Here is a 25,234-nt window from a genome sequence, read left to right as displayed (position 1 = left end):
ATCTCCCTTTCGATGAACTCAAAAGTCAATTGATTCGGGGACCTTAATTACATGTGAAAAAGCCGCCCACTTTTACCAAATCCCACCCACACTCACGGAGTTACACAGGGTGTGTCACGGGGGGGCAGGGGTCTTGGGCCACCTCAGAATTCTGGTCATCCTGAGAAGACCTAAGGTGGGGTTTAGGGCGTGGGCTCTGTTGGCAGAGATTGGGCTCCAACCTCACCCCCTGCTGCTACTCACTGGGCTGCCATAAGTTAACCAGGCATTTTGTCTGTCCAAACCTCAGTTTCCCTGTCAGAAAAGGGGGGTAACTCTTCGCTCACAGGATTTATGGGCAGATGAAATGAAGTGAGCAGGAATGCCTCACCCCTGGGGTCCCACACTGGTGGCCGGAGGGCTGGATTGAGAACACAGGCTTCTCTTACGCGGCCATCAGTGTTTTACAATTTTAAGAGTCTTTCGGGGCGCCTGGGTGGCTCAGTTCAGCGTCCGACTTCAGCTCAGGTCATGATCTCATGGTTCGTGGGTTCGAGCCCCCGCGTCGGGCTCTGTGCAGACAGCTCGGAGCCCGGAGCCTGCTTCGGATTCTGTGTCTCCCGCTCTCTCTGCCCCTCCCCCCGCTTACGTTCTCTCTCTCCCTCTCTCAAAAATAATTAAAATCATTTAAAAAAACAAGAATTTCAAAGAATTTGCCAAATTTAAACATCAGGGCATTTTCACTAAAATCTGGTGTTCTCACGTGCCTGGAGAATTCCCTGTTCTCCCGCCAGGGTGGACTGGGTTTTTTTTTTTTTTTTTTTTTTAATTTTTTTTTTCAACGTTTATTTATTTTTGGGACAGAGAGAGACAGAGCATGAACGGGGGAGGGGCAGAGAGAGAGGGAGACACAGACTCGGAAACAGGCTCCAGGCTCCGAGCCATCAGCCCAGAGCCCGACGCGGGGCTCGAACTCCCGGACCGCGAGATCGTGACCTGGCTGAAGTCGGACGCTTAACCGACTGCGCCACCCAGGCGCCCCGGTGGACTGGGTTTTATGGAGCCACACCTGCCTCGGTCCCCGCGGCTCGCGGGGGGCACGCTGAAGGCCGCGGGGGCGTCACACCCCCTGAGCCTGTGCCCGGGCCGAGTCTCTCCAGCAGGACTCAATTCACAGTGAAAAGCAGGCCTCCCGTCTGAGGGTGTCCGCTCCCCACTCTGCGAAGGCGGCTGCTGTCACGGGTTAAACAGGGCCCCCCAAATTCGCGTCCCCCCCGAACCGCGGAACGTGACCTTCCACGGAAGCAGGGCGTTCGCGGAGCGACTGGCTGCGCTAAGCGAGGTCACGCTGAGCGGGCGGCCACCCGGGTCTCCGCTCCCTCGGCGTGCCGGTCTGCGACGTGGGCGGGTCCGGGGGGTTTGCGGCGCCTGCCACACGTCCCGCCGTGGAGCTGGCGTGGCCCGTGGCCGGGCGCGTGGCCGGTGGGTGCCGCTCCCCGGCGTCTCTCTGCTGCCTGGAGCGCTGCTGTGTGTGTCTCGGGGCCACCATGCGCGGGGCATCAGGACCTGTCCCCGTAGCCCTGGAGGCCGGACGCCATCACCGGGCTGGGGGCGCCAGCCCTCCCTGTACCGCCAGTCAGCGCCCGCCTGGGTCCTCCAGGAAAACGTGCCCACCTCAAGGCCCCCGGTCACGTCCGCAAAGACATGTCTTCTTTTTTTTTTTTTAATTTTTTTTTTAACGTTTATTTATTTTTGAGACAGAGAGAGAGAGACAGAGCATGAACGGGGGAGGGTCAGAGAGAGAGAGGGAGACACAGAATTGGAAGCAGGCTCCAGGCTCTGAGCGGTCAGCCCAGAGCCTGAGGCGGGGCTCGAACTCACGGACCTCGAGATCATGACCTGAGCCGAAGTTGGACAGTTAACCGACCGAGCCACCCAGGCGCCCCAAGACATGTCTTCTAAATAAAGTAACATTTGCAGTTTCCTGCGATTGGGATCTGGTATCGTTGGGGGCCGATCTCTGGCCCGTGACACTTGTGCGTGTGGAAAGGCCCCCAGACCACGCTGTGTGAGAACCCTCTCCACCCACACCACCACGGGAACGCTCTTCCAACACTCACGAGATGGGCCTTCCAAGTGATGGGAAAGCCCTGAGTCTCTAGAGCCTAAAATGTCGGTGGGCCCTACAATCGGTGACACTGCGGCTTTGGTGAAGGCCCACAGCTCATTTAATCCCACCTACACCTCCTGAGGCCACGAGAGATCAGAGGTCAAATAACTCCCAGAGGTCACACGACGGCCCAGCAGTGGCTGGGGTTGGTACTGAAACTGGTTTTGGCAGAGGCCCTGGGGGCTTTGGGTCACAAGAGAAAATGAAGCCAACTCAGGTCACAGGCTTTGACGAAACAAGAATTTAGCGGGTTGTATAACTGGAAAGTCAAAGTAGCACCGGCTTCAGGCTCAGCTGGTTCCAGGACCCAAACTGCGACTTCAGTTTCCCTTCACTGTTGAGAGCCCGCAGGTTCAAGTCCCAGCTCTGCCAGGAAACCTTCAGTGATCCTGCGCGCCCTCATGGGGGGGGGGGAGTGGTACATCTTGAGGGTTACCAGGCACCTGGCATACCGTCAATGCTGGAAAAATGTTGGCTCTTCACTCCTGTCGCTATTGACAAAGTAAATAAATGAATCCTCACCAGACAACCAGGGACTTAACGACCAGTTATCCTGGGTTGAGGCTGAGAGCAAATGCACACTGCCACCAGGGGGCGGCACAACATAAACATTGCTGCACCAGCTCTCCCCTCTCCCCAGGGAAACCCGCCTACTGCCTCCTTCAGGTTCCCGCTGCTCTAACTGGCAGGCATTTTCAGAGCCCCTTTAGGGCCCAGGTAGGGGTCAGGGTGGTCCCGGTCCCACAAAATGCCCCTAGGCTGGTGGAGATATCAAAGAGGGGAGTGGTGGTGGACAGAGACTTACCAAGCCATATTAGAGAAAAACATGCCCTTTATACATGTTTCTCTGTATTTGAAATCCCCTCAATTAATTTTTTCTAGAACACTGAAGTAGTTGGAAAAAATATCGCAAAATTGAAAAGTCGGTGTATTAAAACACACCGTCGTTTTAGTTACACACACACACACACAGCCACACACACGCACGCACACGCATTCTTTTGTCTAAATTTAAACGACAAAGAGAATGTATCATTCTGTCCCCAGTCCTGACTCTGCGAACTGTATTTCCTGCATTGGTTTCCTGCTGGGGATTTGCTGAGCTCTCCCTGGAGAGTTCATGTGGCAAAGAGCCTCTGGCAACATCGGAGAATTCTAGGGGCTCACTGCACGGAGTTCCGTGGGGTTAAGAGGGAGGCAGAGTGGAGCAGGGCCAGGGGGGCCCCCAGCCAGCCCCCCCCCCGCCACTGGACCCCCACGGCCCCACTGGACCGCACACGGGTCCGGGACCAGCCCCCTCCCCTGAGCCCCGCTCACGGTCTGTTTTCCCGCGGCCTCCAGAGGGCGCCGGTGAGCACCGGCTCGAGCAGGTGCCAGCTCTGCCCGCGGCCCTCGGGGGCTCCGCGGTGCCTCCCCCCGGGACCCTGCAGGCCCGCTCCCTCTCTCCCCATCGCTCGTTCGGTTCCACTCCACACGGGCCTCCTCGCTGCTCCTGCCGGACGCCCGGTGCACTCGAGGCTCAGGCCCTTTGTACCCGCGGTGCCCTCCCTCTAGTACACTTCCCCAAATGCCCCTTCAACTTGATCCCGCACCCCCTTCGAGGCTCCGCCCAACTCCCCCCTTATCACGTAGTAGCTGCTCAGTAACTTCTGGCTGAGTAAGTGCGACAGGCTCTCAGGTCACAGACCAAGACCCGCAGCCCCAGAGAGAGGCCACCTGCAGGACCCAGGCCACGCAGCTGCGCGGAGTGCCAGCAGGGGGAGGGGCCGGGGGAGGGGCCGCTGGGTTCAGGTCTCAGGCTGCCGCCAGGGGTGAGACCCTCAGGATCGGGCCTGCCTCTGCACTGACCTAACGCGAGGTCACCCAATGGAGCACCAGCCCAGGCCCGCACACAGTAGGTGCTAAATAAGTGTTTACTGGATGACGCAATGGAGGTGGAGAAGGGGTGGAGGGTGGGGGGTGCTGCAGTCTGCCTGACTTCTGTCCCTCCCTCCTGTCTGGGGTGGGGGAGCCATCGCGCTGTGACACGGTGACACTGACGACACTGACGATGCCTCTCCACCGAGGCTCCCCCCTGCTTTCTGGAGCGGCCACAATGACAATGGAGAGCATGGCCAGCCCCTGAGAAGGGCCCGCCTGGCCCCGTGCGTGACCGCGGGCAGCGTCCACCCTCGCACTCTGACAGCCGCTGGCAGCCACCTTCATTGTCCCACTTTTAAACATCGTGGCAAAATTCACATAACATAAAACTGACCGCTGGGCTTCTTAAAGTGTACGATTCAGGGGTTTCTCGTACATTCACAAGGTTGTGCAACCATCACCTCTATCAACTTCCAGAACATTCTGACTCCAAAAAGAAATCCGCCCCCATTAGCAGTCACCCCCCTCCTCAGCCCCAGGTAACCTGTATTTACTTGCTGTCTCTACGAATTTGCTTATTTTAGGGACCTCAGATAAATGGGATCACTCACATGTGGCCTCTCGTGTCTGGTTCCCTCCCTGAGCGTCGTGTGTTCAGGGTCCGTCCGCGGGGCGGTGGGTGTGGGCGTCTTGTTCCTGCTGGCGGCCGAGGGACGTGCGCGTGCGCGGTGGACACGGTCATCTGTTGACGTGCGCGTGCGCAGCGGGCCCGTCGTGTGTCCTTCCTTAACCTGATGGACGTTAGCATTATTCCCACGTTCTGGCTGCCGTGAACGCTATGTCCAGTGTTTACCGGGATGTGTGTGCACTTTCCTGGGGGTGGACACTCAGGAGTGGAGTCACTGGGTCATATGATGAGTCCGTGTTGAGCTTTTTGAGGACCCGCTGACCGTTGTCCACAGCAGCCCCCCATCTCACCTCCGTCCAGCTGTGGATGAGGGTCTGTCTCCCCACCGGGAGCTCTTTGCAGGAGGAAGGACCCGGCTGGGAGCGGAGTGGCTCGGGGGTGTCCTTGAGCTCCACAGGCTGACCAGGGGTCCTGGGGACTTTTCTCCCATACTTAGGTTCCTCGTTGGGACCACATAATCAGCCTGCAGGCCAAGTCCCCCGTGGACGAGGAATGCGTCACCAAGATGACGGAGGGGATCCTGAGGTCCCAGGTCTGGACTCAGCTGCGTGGCTCCTGGCTCCCGTGAGCTGCGGTCCCTCGTCTGTGAAGTGGGGACAACGGGAAATAGTCTGGAGTTTCCTCAAAAGTTATGAGTTGTCACGTGACCCACCACTTCCACTCGGAGGCCCCGAAGCATTGAACACATACCTTGAGACAAACCCTTGTGCGCCTGTGTTTGCTGCAGCAGGTGTCCAGGAGAACCCGGGCGTCCATCAGTACGGACCATCAAGTATGTGCTCATTGTCATTTGGGTGTCTGTCTTCAGGAACTTCCAGTTCAAATTTTTGGCCCGTTTTCTTAAATTAGGTTGTTTGAGTTTTGTCATTGATTTGTGAGCGTTCTTTACATATTCTAGACCGGAGTCCTTTTTTGGGTTACGTGTGCTGCAAGTATTTTCTCCCAGTCTGTGCTTTGCCTTCTGACTCCCCTAATGGTTTCTTTGAACAAACCAAGTCGTTTCAAATAAAATACTACACGTTTAATTAGAAATAAATTTTACAGGCCAGAAGGTTAACATGAATCGTTGAGGAGACAGTCCGCCAAAGTTGCTCCCGGTTTTCCACGGGAAGGCAGGGGGAATGAGCCTGGCTTCACTCACAGATAAAGTGATGAATGTTGCCCGAAGCACCCTGACGTGTTCAGGGTCACCTGGTGCGGCAGCCCCAGCTCTGCGCTCCTGACCCTGGTTTGGGGAGATGTCTGCCAGGGATGTTTCTGGAAGACGCATCCCTTGGCCCTCGTTAGGGTATTTCTGAGCAGATCTGCAGGGTTGGCAATATGCAGCTCTTCATTTGAAGTTACAAAACCTCATTTCCTGCCGAGGCGGATGGAAAAGACTGGGGACGGGGAGGTCTCTGTTTATGTCTTGTCCACTCCGGCTGGTCAGTCATTTGTGTGACCACATGGTGTGGAATGCGAGCTTGGCCACCCACAGGGCTCTCAGAGGACGTGTGTCCCCTGCCCAGGGCCCCCGGGTCCACCTCCGGGTCTTCTCAGATTTTCCCACGGGGACAGCGGGTGCTGGCAGGGGCCGGGCGAGCACAGCGGGCAATCACGGCCCAGGCTTTCTGGGCACAAATATTTGGAGCCTCAGAACCCTACTTGTAGGTACAAACCCCAAAGAACTAGAAATAGGTGTCAACACAAAAATGGGTGTAAATGGGTGTTCACAGCAGGGAAGGGGCTGGAAGCAAACTGTCCATCAGCGGACAGACGTGTCCACCGCGCATGCGCACGTTGGCAGGAACAGCAGCGAGGCGCCCACCCCCGCCACCCTGGGGACGGACCCTGAACACATGACACTCAGGGAGGGAACCAGACATGAGAGGCCACACGGGGTGTGAGTCCACGTGTGTGAAACGTCCAGATCATCCACGGAAGGGAAGGGGGCTCGTGGTGCTGGGGGAGGGGAGAGGGGGTGATGGGGACGGGGTCTCCTTTGGAGATGGAATGTTCTGGAACTAGAGACAGGACGGCTGCACAGCCTTGTGGATGCCACTTTAAAATGGTTAATTCTTTTTTTTTTTTAATTTTTTTTTTTTTAATTTTTTTCTTTTCAACGTTTATTTATTTTTGGGACAGAGAGAGACAGAGCATGAATGGGGGAGGGGCAGAGAGAGAGGGAGACACAGAATCGGAAACAGGCTCCAGGCTCCGAGCCATCAGCCCAGAGCCTGACGCGGGGCTCGAACTCACGAACCGCGAGATCGTGACCTGGCTGAAGTCGGACGCTTAACCGACTGCGCCACCCAGGCGCCCCTAAAATGGTTAATTCTATGTTACGTGGATTTTACCTCAATTAAAAGATAGGTTTAACATTTGCTGCTTCTCTCTGCAGACGCAGAGGCCCACGGACGGGCCTGGTCTCCGTCCGACGTGTCCCTGGGCGCACAGAGCTGCTGCTCTCCCCTTCGTTTCTTTCCTCTTTGTCTGTTCTTGGGCCCTGTCTTGAATCGGTGTGGCTGAGCCCCGGGCAGTTTTCCATGTGCGTGTGTCCCTGGGATACCGTGACCACAGCCGACAGACTGTGAAATGTGTCTTAGAATAAAAGCACTCACAGTGTGCAGAAAGGTGCCAGACGCAGAGTGGCCCGCCGGCCCAGGGTCCTCTGTCCAGAACCAGCATCTGACTTGACACAGAACCTTCCAGAGAAGATGGTATATCACGAGCTCGGGCCCCCGCCCCAGAGCCCTGCTCCGACCAGGCCACCGCCTGCCCTTCCCCGCGGACATCTGCACATGAGCCCTCGCATGACCACCTGCGTATGGTGGCAGGCGATGCCCTGACCCGGGTTGGCGGATGGGGGAAACCGAGGCTCAGGAGCTCACAGAGCCAGCTGGCTGCCGGGTCCCAGGCCGCCTTATTAGGGTGAAACCAAGGCCTTGGTTGTTTTGTTTTTAGGGACAGAAGGTATGTGTACGTTCTGTAAGAACCTTAAAGTAGGAGTCAGCAAACAGAATGTGTGGCTGGAGCTTGTCTGGGGTTCCTGACCCCCGCCTGGGCTCTCCGAGGGGCGGTGCCGGCCGCGGGACACGCCCCAGGGCTTCAAGGGACAAGCAGGGGCTGGCAGGGCCGCGTCCAGGGTCACCCAACAGCCATGGTCGGGCAGCAGAGGCCTGGGTGCCCCTGGTTCCAGAAACACCCCTTGGCAGCCTGCCCCTGGCCCGGGGACCCCAACAACCGTGTGGCTGTCACCTAGAGTCTGGGGGAAGGTGGGGACCCCAATCTGCCTGTACTCCTTTCCCCTAGATGAGGCCTCTTGTCCCTCTGCTGCCCAGGGGAAGAAGGGAAAGGGCGGTCTCTCCGGGCCTCAGTTTACCTCCCTGTAAAATGCGCCTGAGCAGTGGTCCCTGACTCAGGGAGCAAGAGGGAACTTGGGGAGGGAGGGGCCCGTGCGGCTGGAGAAACGGAGTCCCCACGGGCTCCCACCGACAGAGGCCAGAGTGTCGGGCCCAAGAGAACGGCCTCTCTGGTTATTACCACTACTTTGTCAGGGGACAGCCTGCGCTTTTACAAACCTTTTAAGGAGGCCGAGAGCATACATCTCGCGACTGAGGAGGTAGCCGGTGGGACACAGGCCCCCCATCCCTGGCCCCGTGAGGGTGGGGGTCTGAGGTCAGCCACACCTTCCCAGGAATGAAGACGCCCCCCCCCCCCCGCGTTGGGGGCCGAGACTGCAGGGCACCCCCCTGGAAGAAAGGGTGGGGTGGTGGGGGTCACAGACGCGAAGGCAGCCGGAAGCCCCCGCATTTGCCCCGAGGGCGGTAGCGGCCATCCCAGCCCCTCAAAGGGTCGTGAGCCAGGCGTGGCTGGCCGCTGGGCAGCAAGGTGGTCCTGACCACACTCGGGGACTGCAGATGCCACAGGAGGCAGCCGGCGTGGGGCGGCCTTGTCCCGGGCCCGGGGACCCCCCCCCCCCCCGCCGGCCCTGCAGCCCATCCTCTCACGCCAGCCCCATTTATAACGGGAACCGTGAACCGTGGAAAATTCTCCCGGCTCCACCGAGCTGCGCTCATCAATAAGTCACGGGCAGGACACGTCAGTCCCCCCCCCCCCCCCCCGGGAGCAGCCGAGAGGCAGCCGCGCCACGAGGGGCCTCGCTGGGCTGTTAACCGGTCGGCCCCTTCCTCGGAAGGTCAAACGTGGACTCCCCGTGGGACCCATCAACGTCCCCCCCTCCCGGCTGAAAGCGAATCAGAGCCCCGAACACCAAGCTCCGCACAAACCTGCACACGCGGGCTTGCGGTACGCAGGAGGTGGCCACACCCAGGCGCCCCCTGTGCACGCTCACGCCCCTCCGGCGTGTCCGCCGCGCACGCGCACGCCCACAGAAGAATGTGCCCACCGCGCACGCGCACGTCCACAGACGTCCGTGTCCCCCGCGCACGCGCACATCCCTCGGCCGCGCGCAGGAGCGAGGCGCCCGCCCCCGCCGCCCCGCGGATGGACCCTGAACGCGCGACGCTCACGGAGACAACCGGACACGAGAGGCCACGCGAGGGTGTGAGTCCACGTGTGTGAAACGTCCGGAGCAGGCTCATCCACGGACAGGAAGGGGGCTCGTGGCGGCCGGGGGAGGCGCTGGGACGCGTTGCTTTTTGGGCGACACGATGCTCTGAAAGTTATCAATAGTGATGGATGCCCAGCAATGAATGGGACCCTCTCTCAGCGACCGCCACGTGTGCCAGGCTGTGCGTTAGATCCTCAGAACCTTCTCACCTCGTAACTGGAAGTTTGTGCTTTGATGAATCTCCCTGTCCCCCTCGAGTCCCTGGAGGCCACACTTGCCGTCTCCGCTCCTGTGAGCTTGAGGTGGCAGTAAGATCTTACGGTGCTCGTGTTTTCGGTCCGGCTGGGCCCCTCAGCACAAGGCCCTCCGTGCCCCGCCACTCGTCACAAATGGCCCGATCGCCTTTTCTGAGGCTGGATGGGACTCCGTCGGGCGTACAGACAAGATGTGAGGTGCAGATACGTCTTCACGCGCTCATCCGCCGCGGGGCACGGGCCGCTGGTGTCTGGGCCGCTATGAGAAGCCCCCCGTGAGCGCGGAAGAGCAGAGATGCTTTCGCGCCAGAGCTTCCACTCCCTCTGGGAAAGTACCTAGTGGTGCATTTGCTGGACCCAAGGGTAGTATTTGTGCTCTCAGGACCCTCCACACTGTTCTCCAGAGCGGCTGCACTGGTTTGCACTCCCACCAGCAGTGCAAAAGGGTTCCCGTTTCTCGACGTCCTCGCCAACACGTGTTTCCTGAGCTGTGGATTTCAGCCGCTCCGAACTGCGGGAGGTGGGGACTCACTGTGGTTCTGACGTGCGTTTCCCTGATGCTGAGCGACGCTGAGCATCTTTTCGTGTGTCTGGTAGCCTTCCGGATGGCTTCTTCGGAGAAACAGCTGTTCAGATCCTCTGCTCGTTTTGTCATCGGTGTCACATCGGTGTTACAAGGACCCACGCCCTGCTTCTCAGTATCCTTGTTTAAAAAAAAAAAAAATAGGCTTTTTAAAAAATCAGTTTGAGGGTTACAAAAAACTGAGCAGGACCTGCATAGAGTTCCCTCCGTCTCCCTCACCGTGGTGTCTTTTCATCATTAGCAATGTGCATTGGTCTGGTACGTTAGTCACACGGGTGAGCCAGCTCTGAACATTACGAACCACGGTCCACAGTGGACACGAGGTCACTCCTGGTGCGGCACACCCCGTGGGTTCGGACGAATGTCACGGACACCTGCCCACCACCACGGTGTCGTCCGGAGTAGACCCACGGCCCCGAAATTCCTGTGCTCCCCCCATTCACCCTCCCCCACCCCGGCAGCCGTGCCTCCGTGGTCCTGCCTTGTCCAGAACATCCTGGACTTGGAACCACCCCGTGTGTCGCCTCCTCAGCCTGGCTTCTGTCACCGAGTGCTGTGCGTCTGAGGCTCCTCTGTGGCTCTGCGTGGCTCGATGGCTTGTTCTTAGTGCCGGATGGACCACAGTCTATCTGTCACCTGTTGAAGGAAGGGCAGCACACTTGCTCCCAAGTTTGGCCAATTATGAATGAAGCTGCTGTAAACACCGTGGGCTGTGTGTGGACATCATTTGCCTCCGCAGAGCTCAGGCCACTGTCTGTGAGACCATCACAGGAATCCACGGGACCAAGGCGGGTTGCCAGTGCCCGGACGGACCCTGAAGGTGGCTGGAAACCAGGATCAGCAGATGATGCTTCATATCCCCCACCTCTGGGAGGAGTGACCGACTGGGACTGCCTGAGCCTCAGTTTCCCGAGTTGCGATGAGGCCTGGAGGGGAGGGTAAAAGGCTGCCTGGGCTCCTGCAGGCTGGGGGGGGGAGGGGGGAGGGAATCCCTGCTCTGCCCTCCCCCTCCCCCCACTCCCCATGCCCCCACTTCAGGAAGAAAACGCTGGAAAGAAGCCACCAGGTGCAACTACAGACGAGCAAGCAGTCATGGCCCCTGGCGCCTCGCCTTGCCTCGCGGGGACACGAACCTCACGCTCAAGAAAGTGGTGCGGCAAACACTCGGGGCAGGTTTTACCAGCCCACGGAGTCCAAGGCGGCAGCGCAGCGTGGGGCTGCCCAAACTTGTCCAGCTTCCCAGCCCTCTCCGTGCACCCGGCTCTCGGATGATGAAAACGCACCACGTGGTCCGCGGTGCCTGGCGACAGCCTGAGTCCACCAGGCACCAAGGCCAGGGTCCGACCCCAGGATCCGCGCCGCGTCCACGCAGCGATGGGAAGACGGTAAAACGGGCCGGCCGCCGTGGAAGACAGCCAGGCAGAGACTCGCTGCCCGTGTGTGCACGTCGCAAACTGCACACGCGAGTGTGCCCACGATGCCCGCTCACAACTGTTCCCAGCAGCCAAAGATGCCCGCCCACTTGTGGAGGGACACACACGACGTGTCCACGGTGCACGCGCACGTCCACAGACCAACGCGTCCCCCGTGCATGCGCACATCACTGAGCCGCGAGCAGGAGTGACGGACCCGAACACACGACGCTCAGGGAGGGACCCGGACACGAGAGGCCACACGGGGTGTGAGTCCGCGTGTGTGAAACGTCCAGAACAGGCTCATCCACGGACGGGAAGGGGGCTCGTGGGGGCGGGGGGAGATGATGGCTGATGAGACGGGGGCTTCTTTTGGGGTGATGGAATGTGCTGGAACTAGATAGGGGTGATGGTGGCACAATATAACCAATGTACCAAATGCCCCTGAATTGTTCACTTAAAACTGGATAATTCTACATTATGTGAACTTACCCTCAATTTAGGAAAACAGGAATTCTGCTCCGAGCAACTCTCCATCCCTCCCACCCCAGGCGCTGGTGGCTCACTGGCCGGAACCCCTGCATGCAGCTCTGTGCTGGGCGGGCTGCCGCCGCGGGACCCCCAGCACCTACTTCGCGCCTGAGCCTGGCCCCGCATCTCCAGTTTCCCGAGAACAATCTCATCGCAAAAACCGTCCGGCTCACACGGGGGCCTGAGATGTTACCTCGTTTCTCCCCACTTTTCCTTCCAGAAGGAGGCCTGGTCGCACAGGGGGGCTCTGGGGCCTTCCCCGCCCCACACCAGCGCCCCTGAGGTCGCGGGCTCCCAGCTGACCTGACCTCTGAGCTCTGCAAGGCGTGCCCCCGGTGCCCCTAGCATAGACACCCTGTCAGGGTCCGGGCAGTGAAGCAGCCCGCTGTCCCCCCCCACCCCGAGGAGGTCACTCACTGCACACTGGGACACAGACACGGGGCTGCGGGCTCGGTGGAATCCCGCCAGGAACCCGAGGGCCTGCGTGGAGATCAAGATGGGGTGGCACACGTCAGGCAGGGACGCCAGCAGCCGAGGCCTAAGTCTGATTAAATCCCCTTAAAGGGGAGGATTCGCACAAACGTCAGACTCTCCAGACTGACCTCTGAACAAAACAGACTTTCTGCCGCTCGAACCCAGTAAGCAGCCTGTGCCCAAGCTGACCCAGCTCGACCTGACCCAGGCCTCCCGGCCTCGTGTGCCCGTGCATGAGAAGCCAAGTTCAACGCGTCGTGAAATGTCACTGAGTTCCGATCCCGAACCCGTCTCGCGATGACACTGACCTTGCTTTATGACAGAATAAAGCTGACTTCGTGGAAAGACAGGCCTGGCGTGTGCACCTCACAGCGAGCTGGGATTCCTCGCCAGGGAGGCCGGCCGCTGTCCACCGGCGTCCACGGTTGCGCCCCCTCCCCTGGACCCAGGCTCGGCGTCCACCGCAGCTCAGCCCGGCCAAGCGGCAGAAATCTGCTCTTTGCTGCCCTCGGCGGGGCCGTCCCCACCCCCCACCTCCCCGCAGGGTGGCGGTTCCGGTTCCGACGGGGGAGGCCCAGAGACACTGGGCGTGGGCTCTGCGTGGCCAGGGTGCACGTGCAGCCTAGATGCACACACTCCAAGGAAAAATAATCCTCGGTGTGGGTGTCTGGGTGGGGAGAGGGGGGTGTAGCCCGGAGGGTGCTGGGACGTTCCCTGCCTGGGCCAGGGGGTGGTTCTAGAACTTGCTAGAAGTCCCGGCAGAATCTGAAAGGAGAGAGGAACTCCTGCCGGCTGTAATTTAAAACAAACAAACAAACAATGTCGAAGCAGAGCAGGAATGCCAGGCACGTGGGCCGGTTTCCCCTCCCGGGGCCTCCAGGGCCCACCCAGGCTCCCTGCAGCCTCTCGGTGTCCTGGGGGAGGAACAAGGAAAATTATTAACGAAAAAGCAATCAAAGCTGCCCCAAACCCTCCCTCTGGCCCCCTTCCACTCCTGCTGGAAGTCCTTGATAGGAAAGCATCGGGGGCACTGCTGAGGTCCAGGCACGGTGGTGCTGCCTTGTGGGGGACTCGGGGTCTGGGTGGGAGGCCCTCACGGTTTGAATTCTGCGCGGTCTGGGGTGTAAATGCACCGCCACGGAAGGTTCCAGAGACCAAGGTTTCCCAGGAAGAAATAACCACAAACTGCCTCTAAAGCCTTGGCCCTGTTCTCTGTCGGCTGTGTCCACGCTGTCTGCCGGAACCCCACACAATATCTGGAAATGACACAAGAACATTCCGGAGGCCAGAGGCTGTGCTTTGGAGATAAACACGAGTATCTCAGTATGTTCGTTTTTATTCTTGGGACCGATTTTATCTTCAGCAAAAAGGAAGTCGCCAAGAAAACAAGAAGCCAACCAGGCCTGCTCTTCCCACCTGAGTTTAGAATTTTCCGCCAGGAGAATGTCTGGGAATGTTAAGCCCTGGTGGTCAGAGAAGCTTGGGGGGAGGGGCAAGACAAAACGTAGCTTGCTTTTGAAAAAAACAAGGACATCGGGGGCACCTGGGTGGCTCGGTCAGTTATGCGTCCAACTTCAGCTCAGGTTAATAGATCAGGGTTCGTGAGTCCGAGCCCCACATCGGGCTCAGTGCTGACAGTGTGGAGCCTGCTTGGGATTCTCTCTCTCTCTCTCTCTCTCTCTCTCTCTCTCTCTCTCCCTCTCTCTCTCAAAAATAAATAAACATTAAAGAAAAAAAAGGATATTGGACTTTAGGGAAAGAAAGACGGTCACCTCAGTCCCTCTGGGCTTTTCTTCTTGTTTGCTGAGCTTTGTGGTTCAGACGGGAAGGCTCTTGGCCATTGGGCTGGTTGAAGGGAGGGGCCGGTGGTCCCAGAACCAGACAGGACAGGCGGCAGGTCCCAGGCCAGCTGTGCTTGGGGAGGGTAACGGCCCCTGTCGAATGTGGGGCCGGGGCCAGCCAGAAACGTGTGTGTGCTGAGCAGCGCCTGGGTTCAGGGCTGACCGCGGCCTCTGGCCGCTAGTAAGTCGTCGGCGAGTGACGAGAAGCCAGGCCAGCCGGTGAGTGTGAGGGGCCAGGGCAAGAGGCGCCCCGCCAGCGGGACGAGGGCGGTGGCGGGCTCCCGTGCGGCAGGTAGACCAGGAGGAAGAGGTGCGACCATCAGAAGCCATGACCGGTGCGAGTTAAAGATGGTGTTTCCCTGGGGCGCCTGGCTGGCTCAGCTTAAACTGAGTCGGTTAAGCATCCGACTTCGGCTCAGGTCATGATCTCGTGGTTCGTGGGTTCGAGCCCCATGTCGGGCTCTGTGCTGACAGCTCAGAGCCTGGACCCTGCTTCGGATTCTGTGTCTTCCCCTCTCTCTGCTCCCTCCCCCACTCGTTCTGTCTCTTTCTCTCTCTCTCTTCTCTCTTCTCTTCTCTCTGAAAATGAATAAACATTGGGGCGCCTGGGTGGCTCAGTCGGCTAAGCATTCAACTTCGGCTCAGGTCCCGATCACACGGTTTGTGGGTTCAAGCCCCATGTCAGGCTCTGTGCTGACAGCTCAGAGCCTGGAGCCTGTTTCGGATTCTGTGTTTCCCTCTCTCTCTGCCCCTCCCCTGCTCATGCTCTCTCTCTCTCTTTCAAAAATAAACATTAAAAATAATTTTTTTAATGAATAAACATTAAAAAATAATTTTAAAAAAAGATGGTGTTTTTTCCAGAGCCCCAGTTTGGGGACATGGAAAGTTCTGGAGACAGATGGTGGGGATGGTTGCGGGACCGTGAGTGTCCTCAGTGCCGCTGAGCTGTGCACTTGGAAATTGTAAAAAGGATACATGTTGTGCATATGTGCATTTTGCCATAATACCCTTTAAAAAAGTGGTTTCAGGAGGAATTTTAGGATCATCCAGAAACCAAATGAAGGGAAGGGAGAAACGGGTTTCACTTTGGCCAAGACAGAATAAAGCTACAAAATACAATTTTTAAAACCTGCTCCATGTGATAACATCCAAACACCAGCAGCGGTCACCTCCAGGCTGACTGCCAGGATGCGCACCCCCTGCTCTGCGGCAGGTCGATGTTTGAGCATTTTCTACCTGAGCCTGGGGGCTGAGGTCGGTTTTATTATTTTTATTTATTTATTTACTTATTTATTTATTTATTTATTTAAAAAATTGTTTAATGTTTATTCATTTTTGAGAGAGAGAGAGAGTGCAAGTAGACGAGTGGCAGAGAGAGAGGGAGACACCGAATCCGAAGCAGGCTCCAGGCTCCGAGCTGTCAGCACGGAGCCTGACGCGGGGCTTGAGCCCCGGCACCGTGAGATCATGACGTGAGCCAACGTTGGACGCTAAACCCCCCCGGGTGGGCTTTAATGTGTCCAGGTAACATGGGCACAGAAGGCTGGAGGGCCACTTGAAACCCATGGACATGTAACGCTTGGGGGTGATGATGCGCCACCCTCAACCGTATGCAGTCGTTTTTGGCCAGCGCTCCGCACACACGGACTGGGATCCCCATTACGCGTGTGAATCAACACGCACGCGGCACACGGGACGGGCAGGTGAGGCGCACGCCTGCGTCTGCGTGTGCGCGCATCCCCCATTCGAGACGAGCAGATACAGGACTCGTTCTGGCCGGAAGGCCTCTGAGGCTAAAGGCAGGTCTCACTGGCTTGGGGGCTGTCACGGCTGGTTTCTCGTTTTCTTCTAGGCGGCTAATTGTGTACAGTGAGAATTTGACACGCATAAATTTTAAGTGCAGTAAGAAAAAACATGGACAAAAAGTCTCAGCGACGAGAAGAAGCCGCCGTCCCCAGCAGCCCCCTGCCCATCTGTGGATGAGCCTGTTCTGGAAGCTTCACACACGTGGACGCTCACGCCCTTTGTGTCTGGGGCGTTTGGTGACTCCAGGTTTACCTCTGGAGGAACAGCCACTGTTTTCCACGGTGGCCGCAGCGTTTCACTTCCCGCCAGGAGGGCTCCGGCCTCCACAGCCTGGCCCACACTCGTCCTCTGCCCTCGTGGGTCTGAGGGTCTGAGGCGCCAGCTCACTGTGGGTTCAGTTAGCATTTCCCTGACGGCTGAGCGCGTCTTCGTGTGCTTGTTGGTCATTCATCCAACTGCTGTGCAGAAACACGCATCAAAGCCGCTGAGGAATTTGGAGCCAGCGGCTGCCCCCACCCCCCCCACCCCCCCGGCCACCAGGCAGCCAGGAGCAGAAGCCCCTGCAGGTGCGTGACAGGCCTTCGCCCAAACCCCTCTGGTTGAGCACCCACGCAGCCCCCACACCTTGGCCCACCCAAACGGCAATAACAGGGGACACAGTGTCTCGAGGCCCGGAAGGGGTGGCCTCTGCATTGGCCACCTTCTAGTGCGTTCAGCCCAACGCGCGGACGGGCCTTGCCCTGGGCCCAGGGTGGGTTGTCAGGGGCCTCGCCCGGGCAGGTGGCCCTCAGGCCGCTGGAGCTGGTGCTGCCCACAGGGATCATGTATCTGTTTCCCACCATAAACTATTAATGCCGCGGTGCCTCCAGCAAGAGGCTCCCAGTCTGGGTTTCGCATGGTGCCTGTTATGAAACCTGAGGCTAGTCTGCCTTCTGTCCTGGAGTCCCAGCGTCCTCTGTGCCTGGATCCTTCCAGAACTGGCTTCCCATGTCTCCCAAAATGTGGAGGCCCAACCTCTGGGGAGCATGACTGCAGAGGACGCTGGGGGCAGGTCGTTCTCAGGGCGGGGGGGGGGGGGGCGTCTTGGGCACTGTGGGGCTGAGCGGTATCCACCCCTCCCCGCCAGGAGCTCCCAGGGTGACACCCACAGGCGTCCCCAACACCGGCCAGCTGACATCAGTTGGGCTCTTCTGGGTCTGCCACACGGCTGAGTCTGGGGGCCCCTCACTGGGGAGGGGGCGGTGGGGGCTGCGGTCCCCTCGTGCCCGTGACCCTGTGGACAGGCAGGTGGCAGGTGAACAGGTGGCCACGGGATCACTTACAGCCCGGCTCACGTTCCCTCCTCATAATCGAGACATCTTCCTGTTCATGAATTTTGCAGGACCGCGGAAGCGAGCTGCCCCATCACTTCACAGCCGTCACTCCGCCCGCCCAGCCCCCCAGGATCGCAGGCAAGACAGGTTTCCTGTGGCCGTGTCACCAAGGACCACAGTCGGTCCGGGTTTCCAGAGAACGACACTCAAGTATTCCCCCTGCGTGGGGCCTGGTGGGGTGGCTCCTTCTGGAGGCCGTGGGGGAGTCTGCCTGGTGTTGCCGGAGACCTTGGTGCCCCGGGGTTCGTGGCCACATTCCCCCCATCCCCCACCCGTCATCAGTCGTCACACAGCTTCTCCCTGCGTCCCTGCCCGCATTTCCCTCTTACAAGGACATGAGCCATTGCATCAGGGCCGCCCTGCTCCACCATGACCTCATTTCAACGTATCACGTCCGTGGAGACCCTACTTGCAAATACGGCTGCGTTCCTGGCTGCCAGAGGTCAGGATGTGGGCACACTGCTTGGGGACCACGATCTAACCCAACGCAGGCCTTTGGGGTTCCCTCCTGTGCACTCGTGGCCTGAGCCCCCAGACTAGATGTGGCCTCCCCTTCCTGCCTTTCTGTCTCCGGCAGCCACTTCCTGTGGGGGCCTGTCACAGCTGCCGATGTGTGCTGCCCTCGGTCTGTGTCTGTTGTCCACCTTCCTGAGGCCCAGTGCCCGGCAGAGGCCTGTGTCCCCACCGCCAGCACCTTGACAGAAGGGCCCCTGGCCTACCCTTCTGCGTGGGCTGCACACGGCGACCCCTGCCCACAAGGACCGTGTGGAGCCCGACCGGCACACCCGGCCGGAGACCAAGGTCAACGTCAGCGGTGAGGAACCTCGTGGGCAGCGGGGGCCCCAGGTGTGACGGCCTGAGCCAGACACTTCGCTCAGAGCCATCGTGGGACGAACCCGGGGGGGGGAGGGGAGGGGACATCCTGCAGGAAGCCTGTCCAGTCCTCCTGCTGACCGCCTGCCCGGGGCATCCACCGGAGAAGAGGTGGAGAAAGCGTCTCAGCCCAGTGGGGCCTAAGGAGAGGGAGAACCCGATTCACGCGGTGTCCCGGTGGGGTCGGGGACAGAACGAGGACACGGGAGGCCGAGGGATCGCAACAGTAAAGACGGTGTGGAGCATCTGTGGACGGACAGTGGCCTTTGACTGCAGTGGCGGGAACGCAGACGGGGCGGCCGAGCAGAAAGTCACCCCCAAAACAGGAATGCTGGGGGGACCAGATGGGACACAGGGTCTTTACACAGGTGATCGAGTTATGACAAGGTCACGAGGGTCACCCTGACCCTTACAGGGACACCCAGGGAAGATCCTGTGGGGACACAAGGAGGAGACTGCCAGTGCTGTGATCTCATACCTAACGCCTCTAAAGCCGGGACAGAAACAGCTTGTTTATGCTGCAGCCCCCCCGGGGAACGTGCAGAGCCCACGCGGGAGAGACGGGGGCGCACGTCCATGGCAGCCAAGGGTGGAAACTTCAGTGGGTGAGCGGACACACACGACATGTCCACACCCCTCGGCCACGAGCAGGAGCGAGGCGCTCACACCCGCCGCCCCGTGGACGCACCCTGAACACACGACACTGAGGGAGGGAACCAGACACGAGAGGGCACACGGGGTGTGAGTCCGCCTGCGTGAAACGTCCAGAACGGGCTCACCCACGGACGGGAAGGGGGCTCGTGGGGGCCAAGGGAGGGGCTGGGGGGTGGAGGTGATGGCTGATGGGGATGGCGATGGGGTTGCTTTTGGGGAGATGGAATGTTCTGGAATTGTAGGACCCTGTGAATGTACTAAAAACCACTGAGTGGTACAACATATGTCGGTGAATCATGGTATATAAATTACGTCACCAAAGCCACTACCGAGAAAACCGCCCAGAATGAGGAATCACAGGTCAGCGGCCCCTGGCAGCTTGCTGCACTTTCTCCACACACACCCCCCTCCCACCGATTCCCCGTGCTGCTGTGCGTTTTCCGGGCTCACCCTGCACATGACCTCCGGCGGCCGCCCGCCCCCAGCCAGGGGCGCGCTGCCTGCACCCCAGAGTCTTGCTGGCTAGGGTCTGCGTGCTTCCCTCCTTGTTGTGCGGCCGCCCACCCCGAACCCTGTCCAGCCCAGACCGCGCTTACCCTGTCCCTCAGACTGTCAGCCCAAGGTTGCTGTTCCCTCTGCCCCTGATGCTGTTCCTTGTAGTCACCCCTTTGGAACGACACCTAACACACTCCCAGCAGCGCTGCTCCTCAGCCCCGTCCACCCGCAGGGCCCGCTCTTCCCCTCCACGGGTCCCGACACACACACACACACACACACGCACGCACACCCATCTACCAGCAGTGGGATGCCCCCCTGTACCCAGCGCAGCCACACGCGCGGAGGCCCGAGAACACGCAGCGGGCAGGTGACGCGGGCAGGTGGGCCCCTGGTCCCGCAAATGGCCACGAACAGCTGTCCCTCAGCTCCCTGCGCGGGCACTTCCCACCACCGCGGACACGGCCTCCTCACCTTGCGACTGTGGAGCCGCCAGGTGCGCAGGGAGCGTGGTGGACTCGAAACCGTTCGTTTCACGTCTTCGTGATTAACGTAAACTTAGCCACGTGGGACCAGCGGCCACGTTATCGGGGGCGTAGATTCAAATTTTGCTAGATCCTTGCTATAAGAGTCTGGATTTACCAATTCACCTACTCGCTAACGTTTATTTGTCTTTGTTTGTAAACGTACGTGTAAAATCTCTCTGTGGATTTGTCAAATGTATCCTGAACTGACCCTCCCGGCGCTGTCGTGGCCCCTCGCGGGCACACCCAGGCCGGCAAAACCGCGGGTCTCGGACGGCAACACCCGGCCTTCCCGTTTCAGCTCTGCTCGGAGAGAAGCGCCCTTTCGGAGGCTTCTTTAGTGCGTGTGTTTTGCGTGTTGGTGCTTTTTCTGGGCGATTCAGCTTTAAACGGGCCCCCCGAGCGTTCCCGACCACCGGAAGGCTGTGACGTGCCTTTGGGAGAAGACGCGTGTGTCGAATGTGCTTTGTTCCATGGCGCTGTCGCCCGGGACGTGGATGTTAACGAATCGATATGGGCCAGGTAAGGGGTGTCTGAACCAGAACGCAGGAGACCGGGTAAGGTGCGGATGCGGCGAGGTGAGCGAGGCTCGGCCGCTTCAGAGCTCCGCACGCCAGGCCTTGTGAGCACGCTGCACGCCACTCGCGCGCCAATAATGACAACCAATAGTCTTCCCAAGTCGGATGTCCACGGAGCTATAACTTACAGACAGCGGCGTCCCCATCGCAAAGCCTTTTATGCCCTGCTCAGCCTGTGAGCCCCCCGAGGGCCCCAGCGGCCCCCCCCCCCCCGCTCAGCCCGGGAGCCCCCAGAGCGCCCCAGTCGCCAGGGAGTGACACCCCGGCCTGAACTTCACCCGCCTGCGATCACAGGCCCGCTCCCCAAAATGCCTGGGACAGCCTGGCGGCTCCGCGTCCCGGGGCGGTTCTGTAACACACCAGGAGGTCAAGCAGCGCCACCGCCCGCCGCGGGCCCGGCCCGTCCCAGGCCTGGCGAGCAACCTGCGTCCCTCCGGCGTCCCGGCGCCATTTCCGAAGAGCCGCTATGGAGACTCTCGTCAACGCTTCTGGGAACGACCTCTACGCCGCTCTCTTGGGTGAGCACGCGGGAGCACCTGCCCTTCCGGGAAGGCCCACAGGCAACTTTGTAAGAAGCCGCCAGGCCGTTTCCCAAAGTGGCCGCACCGCACCCCTCCGCCGGCGGCCGCTCGCGCTCTCCCCACCCAGCCCTCGCCGGCGGATGGCGCTGCCAGCTTCGTGGGAGTGAGTTCTTACAAGTGGCTTTATCTTTATTGGACGCGACTCACGCCCTTACCGCTCAGCCCTTACGAGCTGTGCAGCCAGCACCACAGCCAGTCTGAGAATATTTATTTCATCACCAGGACACAGGCCCCCTGCCCCTCATCCCCTTGCCTCCCCCCGCCCCCCTCCCGTCCGTGGATGGGCCTGTTCTGGACGTTTCACGCCGGCGGACTCACACCCCGCGTGGCTTCTCGTGGCCGCTTCCCTCCCTGAGCGTCGTGCGTTCGGGGTCCGTCCGCGGGGCGGCGGGGGGAGGCGCCTCGCTCCTGCTGGCGGCCGAGGGACGTGCGCGTGCGCGGCGGACACACCTGGGTAACGGGTGCGTGCGCCACGGACACGGTCATCTGCGGACGTGCACGTGCACGGTGGACACACGTTGTGTTAACCACTCCCGGCCGACGCTGGGTCCTTCCGCTTTGGGGCTGCTGTTGAGTCGTGGGGCCGAGGGCGAGTGGCGGGCGCGCGCGCGGCGACTGAGTCCGGGGCTAACTGCTCCCTGAGCCTCTGGAGGCCTGGCCTCACTGTCCACCCCTCTGCAGCAAGGTGGAGCGGCCTGGGTCAGGCGGGGTGGGTCCTCCTACGGGCCGAGAGGCTCAGGCAGCTCACTCCACCTCTATTTGGGGAAAGGAAATGAAAGTATTTCCTAGCGGACGATTAAAAAGTTACAACAGGGAAGTGTGCAGGGAGGTGGCCAATGCATGGTCAGGCTGCCTGGGGTGAAGAGACAGCTCCGGCTCAGGGCAGGCCCTGGGGAGACGCAGGGTTTCTCTGGCGGCTGCACCTGGGAAGGGGGGGAGGGGTCCGGGATGAGACGACCCTTGAGAGGTGACCGCGACAATTCAGGGGAAGGACCTTGCAGGGACAGGGTTTCCCCTAGGGGCTGGAGGCTGGGCAGGGCCTGGCAGGGGAAGGGGAGGAAGAGGCCTGCGGTTCCTCCCCTAACTAAAGAGGACGGTGGGCAAGAAGCCTTGGGGCTGGGGAGCGTGACCCCACCACAGGGCAGGAGGCACGCTCTGATGCGAGTATCATCAGGCCAGAGTAAGCCGTTTCAGTCCTGCCTCCGAGCTCCCTGTGGTCCGACCTCCCTGTGGGCCAGGCCAGGCTCCAGGCCACCCAGCTGGGGCAGGGGCGGGGCTCCAGCTCGGAGGGGCTGGGGGCGGCCTGTTGGATCGGTCCTCCGGTCCCAGCTCTAACAGACGTCTAGAGAATGGGTCAGAGAAGCTGGGAGGCCTATGCGGGATGAGACAGGGTGAATCCTGCAAGCCCACTCCCTCGACCCCTGCCCTGCCCCCCAGCCTACTGTTTTTGTAATCCAGGCATGAATAAACACACACATGAACAAATATTCCAAAACTATTAACCATTTCCGTTTGAAACACAGGGGAAAGCCCACAGGGAGGCAAGGGGGGACTGGCCTGGTCCTGTGTTTTCATTTTGACAAAAGAGTAAACAGGCACCGTATCAATAGCCCTCCCCACCCCCCCCCCCCTCGCAAGCTGATCTGAAATGAGGAAGGGGGCCCCAGCAGGCCAGTCCCCTCCACCCGTCTGGCTTCTCCCTCCCTTGCTCCTGCCACTGAGAAGATCATGTTTTCAAAACTCTCAAACAGATACAAGGTGATCACACACCCACTCTCACCCTAAATCATTAATGAGGAGACAGCTGGCAGGCAAGGCTGGGATGGGATAAAGGGCAGCAAATGTAAAAGAAAAAGACTGACCTGCTCCCACGTACATACGTGCTGGGGCACCCCCAGAGCCTCCCCTGAGGCCCTGGCCCAGTCACGAAACATCTAATTCATACACGCTGGGGCTTCTGGAGTCGGGAATGCACGTGTGTTGTAGGCCTCCCCGCTTGTGGATTGTCCAAGTGTGGTGATCAGTGTGGGTTCTCATCGGAGCCCCTGCCCCCATCCCCTTCACACGTGCCCTCTCCCCTTCCAGCAATCAGCAGGACTCAGGGGCTGGCCTGAGACACTGGGGGCCTCATCTCAGCCACGGACACCTCCCTCGGTGCCCTTTTGGCCACCTTGCCAGTGTTTTCTATCTAACACTGGATTTTCTACCTAATATGAATTCTAATTTACTTCAAGGAGCTCCAATGCACTGTGGAAATGAGGGATGTTACCCTCAACCTTCCCAGAAGAAGACATTGGGGAAGCTGTTCTAATGAGGGGCCTTGGCAAAGGCCCTGGGGCAGGGGTGTGAAGGAGAGAGTAGTGTCGTTTGGGGAGGAGTCTCCAGAAGGGACGAGCCAAATACTGGAGGCCTGTGTAAATTAGGCCAGAACCAGACAGGTGGCCGGCCGTGTGGGGCCCGCTGGACTGGGCTGGGGCTTTCACCCTGAGCAAGGCAGGACCCCTGGGAGGGCTGTGATTGGAAGTGGGTTTTAACACAATTCTGACAGTGTAGACACTCCAGCAGCGTCAGCTGCCCTCTTCTCCCCCTGGGCTGTGACACTCCGGCGTCTCCCTCCCTCCCCGCTGCCGTCAAGGAGGGGCCACCCTTGGCACCCCTCCCGAGAGAAGGAAGATGAGCAGCTAGCTCTGCGGTACCCAGAGCACAGCTCAAATGGCAGCTCCGGACGAGCAAATCCACGGGAATGTGTCAGAGATTCTCCTAAATCCACCGGGACATTCCTGATTAGCGATTCTGGGGCTACAGATGGCCTTGCGTGCGGGAGGACGGAGGCCCCCGTGGAAATGCGCGGCAGCTCTCTGGCACTGGCGTCGGGTGGGCTGCGGCCCTGGAGCTGGCGCTGTCCCCCGACTCCCAGCACTGCTGCTTGCTGGCCAGACCCAACGAATGTCATTCTCATTTTCTCTTTCTCTCTCTCTCTCTCTCTCTCTCTCTCTCTCTCTCGTCACCCGCCACTCCGAAGGCCCCTTTCTCAGCATACACAGATAGCAGTCACACCGGTGTCCTTCACCTACTGAGCATCAACTCAGCGGCGAGTACTGCGCCAAGCCCACCATGCGCAGGGTCTCCTGAGTGCTTCCCTCTCTGGTCCCGTGCGCCCCCCACCCCGCTGACCTAAGGGTTACCCCTGTCACGCACAACCATGTACAACTCTTGCCATCATCTCTCAGAAAAATGTTTAGGATGTTCTTTGGCTGCTGAGATGGAGATGCGTCCCTGCCTGGATGCCCCATGACAGCGAGACTGTGCTGTGTGCGTCCGGGGCTCAGTTCCCCGGTGGGCAGGGGCCGCCTTGCTCCACGGACCTCAGTTTCCCCCATCCCTGCAGCCGGGGCACAGGGCTGCGGTCGGGCTTGGCTGCTCTGGGGGTGAACAAAGGACGCCCGCACGCTCGGAGGTCAGCAGTGGACACGGAGTCCTAGCTAGTCTGGGACGCGTTAAGCGGCCTCTAGTTCCCCGCGTGCTAACCTAAAAATGAGGTCTCCTTTTGAATCAGGCTTTTCGGCCACGTGCCCAAAAGCAAGATGGAGCCCCGTAGGTTCTCTGCCCGACCCAAAGATGGCGACACAGCTCCCTCTACCCTCAGGCCCAGGGACGGCCGCTGCCCGTTTGCAAGATGGCGGCAGCCTGGTAGAAAGCACGCTTCCCGCGGCCGGACTCGCCACGTACCCACTCTCAAGATGGCTTCTCCCGCAAAGCCCCACGCAGGAGCGCAGCTAGCTTACTGGCTCAAGCTCCGTGACGTGATCCCGCCTTTTCTCCCCTCCCCCCGTCTCCACGGGTCGTTTCCGTCTCGAGCCCCGACGGACGGCCGCCTTCTCCAATGGTCGCCTGCCATCCCTCTTGGCTCCACCCCTCGAGCGACCTCCTAGCCATTGGGAGGCGCTGGCAGGGCCCCGCGGCGCCCGCCCCGCCCCCTCTCCGTGGCGGGAGCCAATGGGCAGAG

General features: G+C 59.8%; 2 long non-coding RNA genes across 5 annotated transcripts; one reads left to right on the top strand and one right to left on the bottom strand.

Moving 5' to 3' along the window:
* The first annotated feature begins 3,680 nt into the window (after window positions 1–3,680).
* LOC124527667 (uncharacterized) lies at window positions 3,681–8,059 on the top strand. 2 transcript variants are annotated; one of them, XR_006965937.1, is made up of 4 exons: window positions 3,681–4,043; window positions 4,216–4,548; window positions 5,134–5,469; window positions 7,078–8,059. It is a non-coding gene; the product is annotated as an uncharacterized LOC124527667 (long non-coding RNA). The 2 variants fall into 2 exon arrangements; XR_006965936.1 differs by lacking the exon at window positions 4,216–4,548.
* Window positions 8,060–10,212: 2,153 nt separating this feature from the next.
* On the bottom strand, window positions 10,213–13,782 carry LOC124527666 (uncharacterized). Of its 3 annotated transcripts, XR_006965933.1 has the most exons (4): window positions 12,812–13,782; window positions 12,447–12,509; window positions 11,220–11,894; window positions 10,213–11,012 (listed from the first exon to the last, which is right to left on the bottom strand). It is a non-coding gene; the product is annotated as an uncharacterized LOC124527666 (long non-coding RNA). The 3 variants fall into 3 exon arrangements; XR_006965934.1 differs by lacking the exon at window positions 11,220–11,894; XR_006965935.1 differs by lacking the exons at window positions 12,447–12,509; window positions 12,812–13,782 and adding an exon at window positions 12,223–12,435.
* Between the last annotated feature and the right edge of the window lie 11,452 nt (window positions 13,783–25,234).

This window comes from Lynx rufus, unplaced genomic scaffold (assembly GCF_022079265.1).
Source record: "Lynx rufus isolate CCGP_SWC_20201006 ecotype Redwood Valley unplaced genomic scaffold, mLynRuf1.p SCAF_53, whole genome shotgun sequence".
Lineage (NCBI taxonomy): Eukaryota > Metazoa > Chordata > Mammalia > Carnivora > Felidae > Lynx > Lynx rufus.
This window is presented reverse-complemented; position numbering and strand designations above follow the sequence as displayed.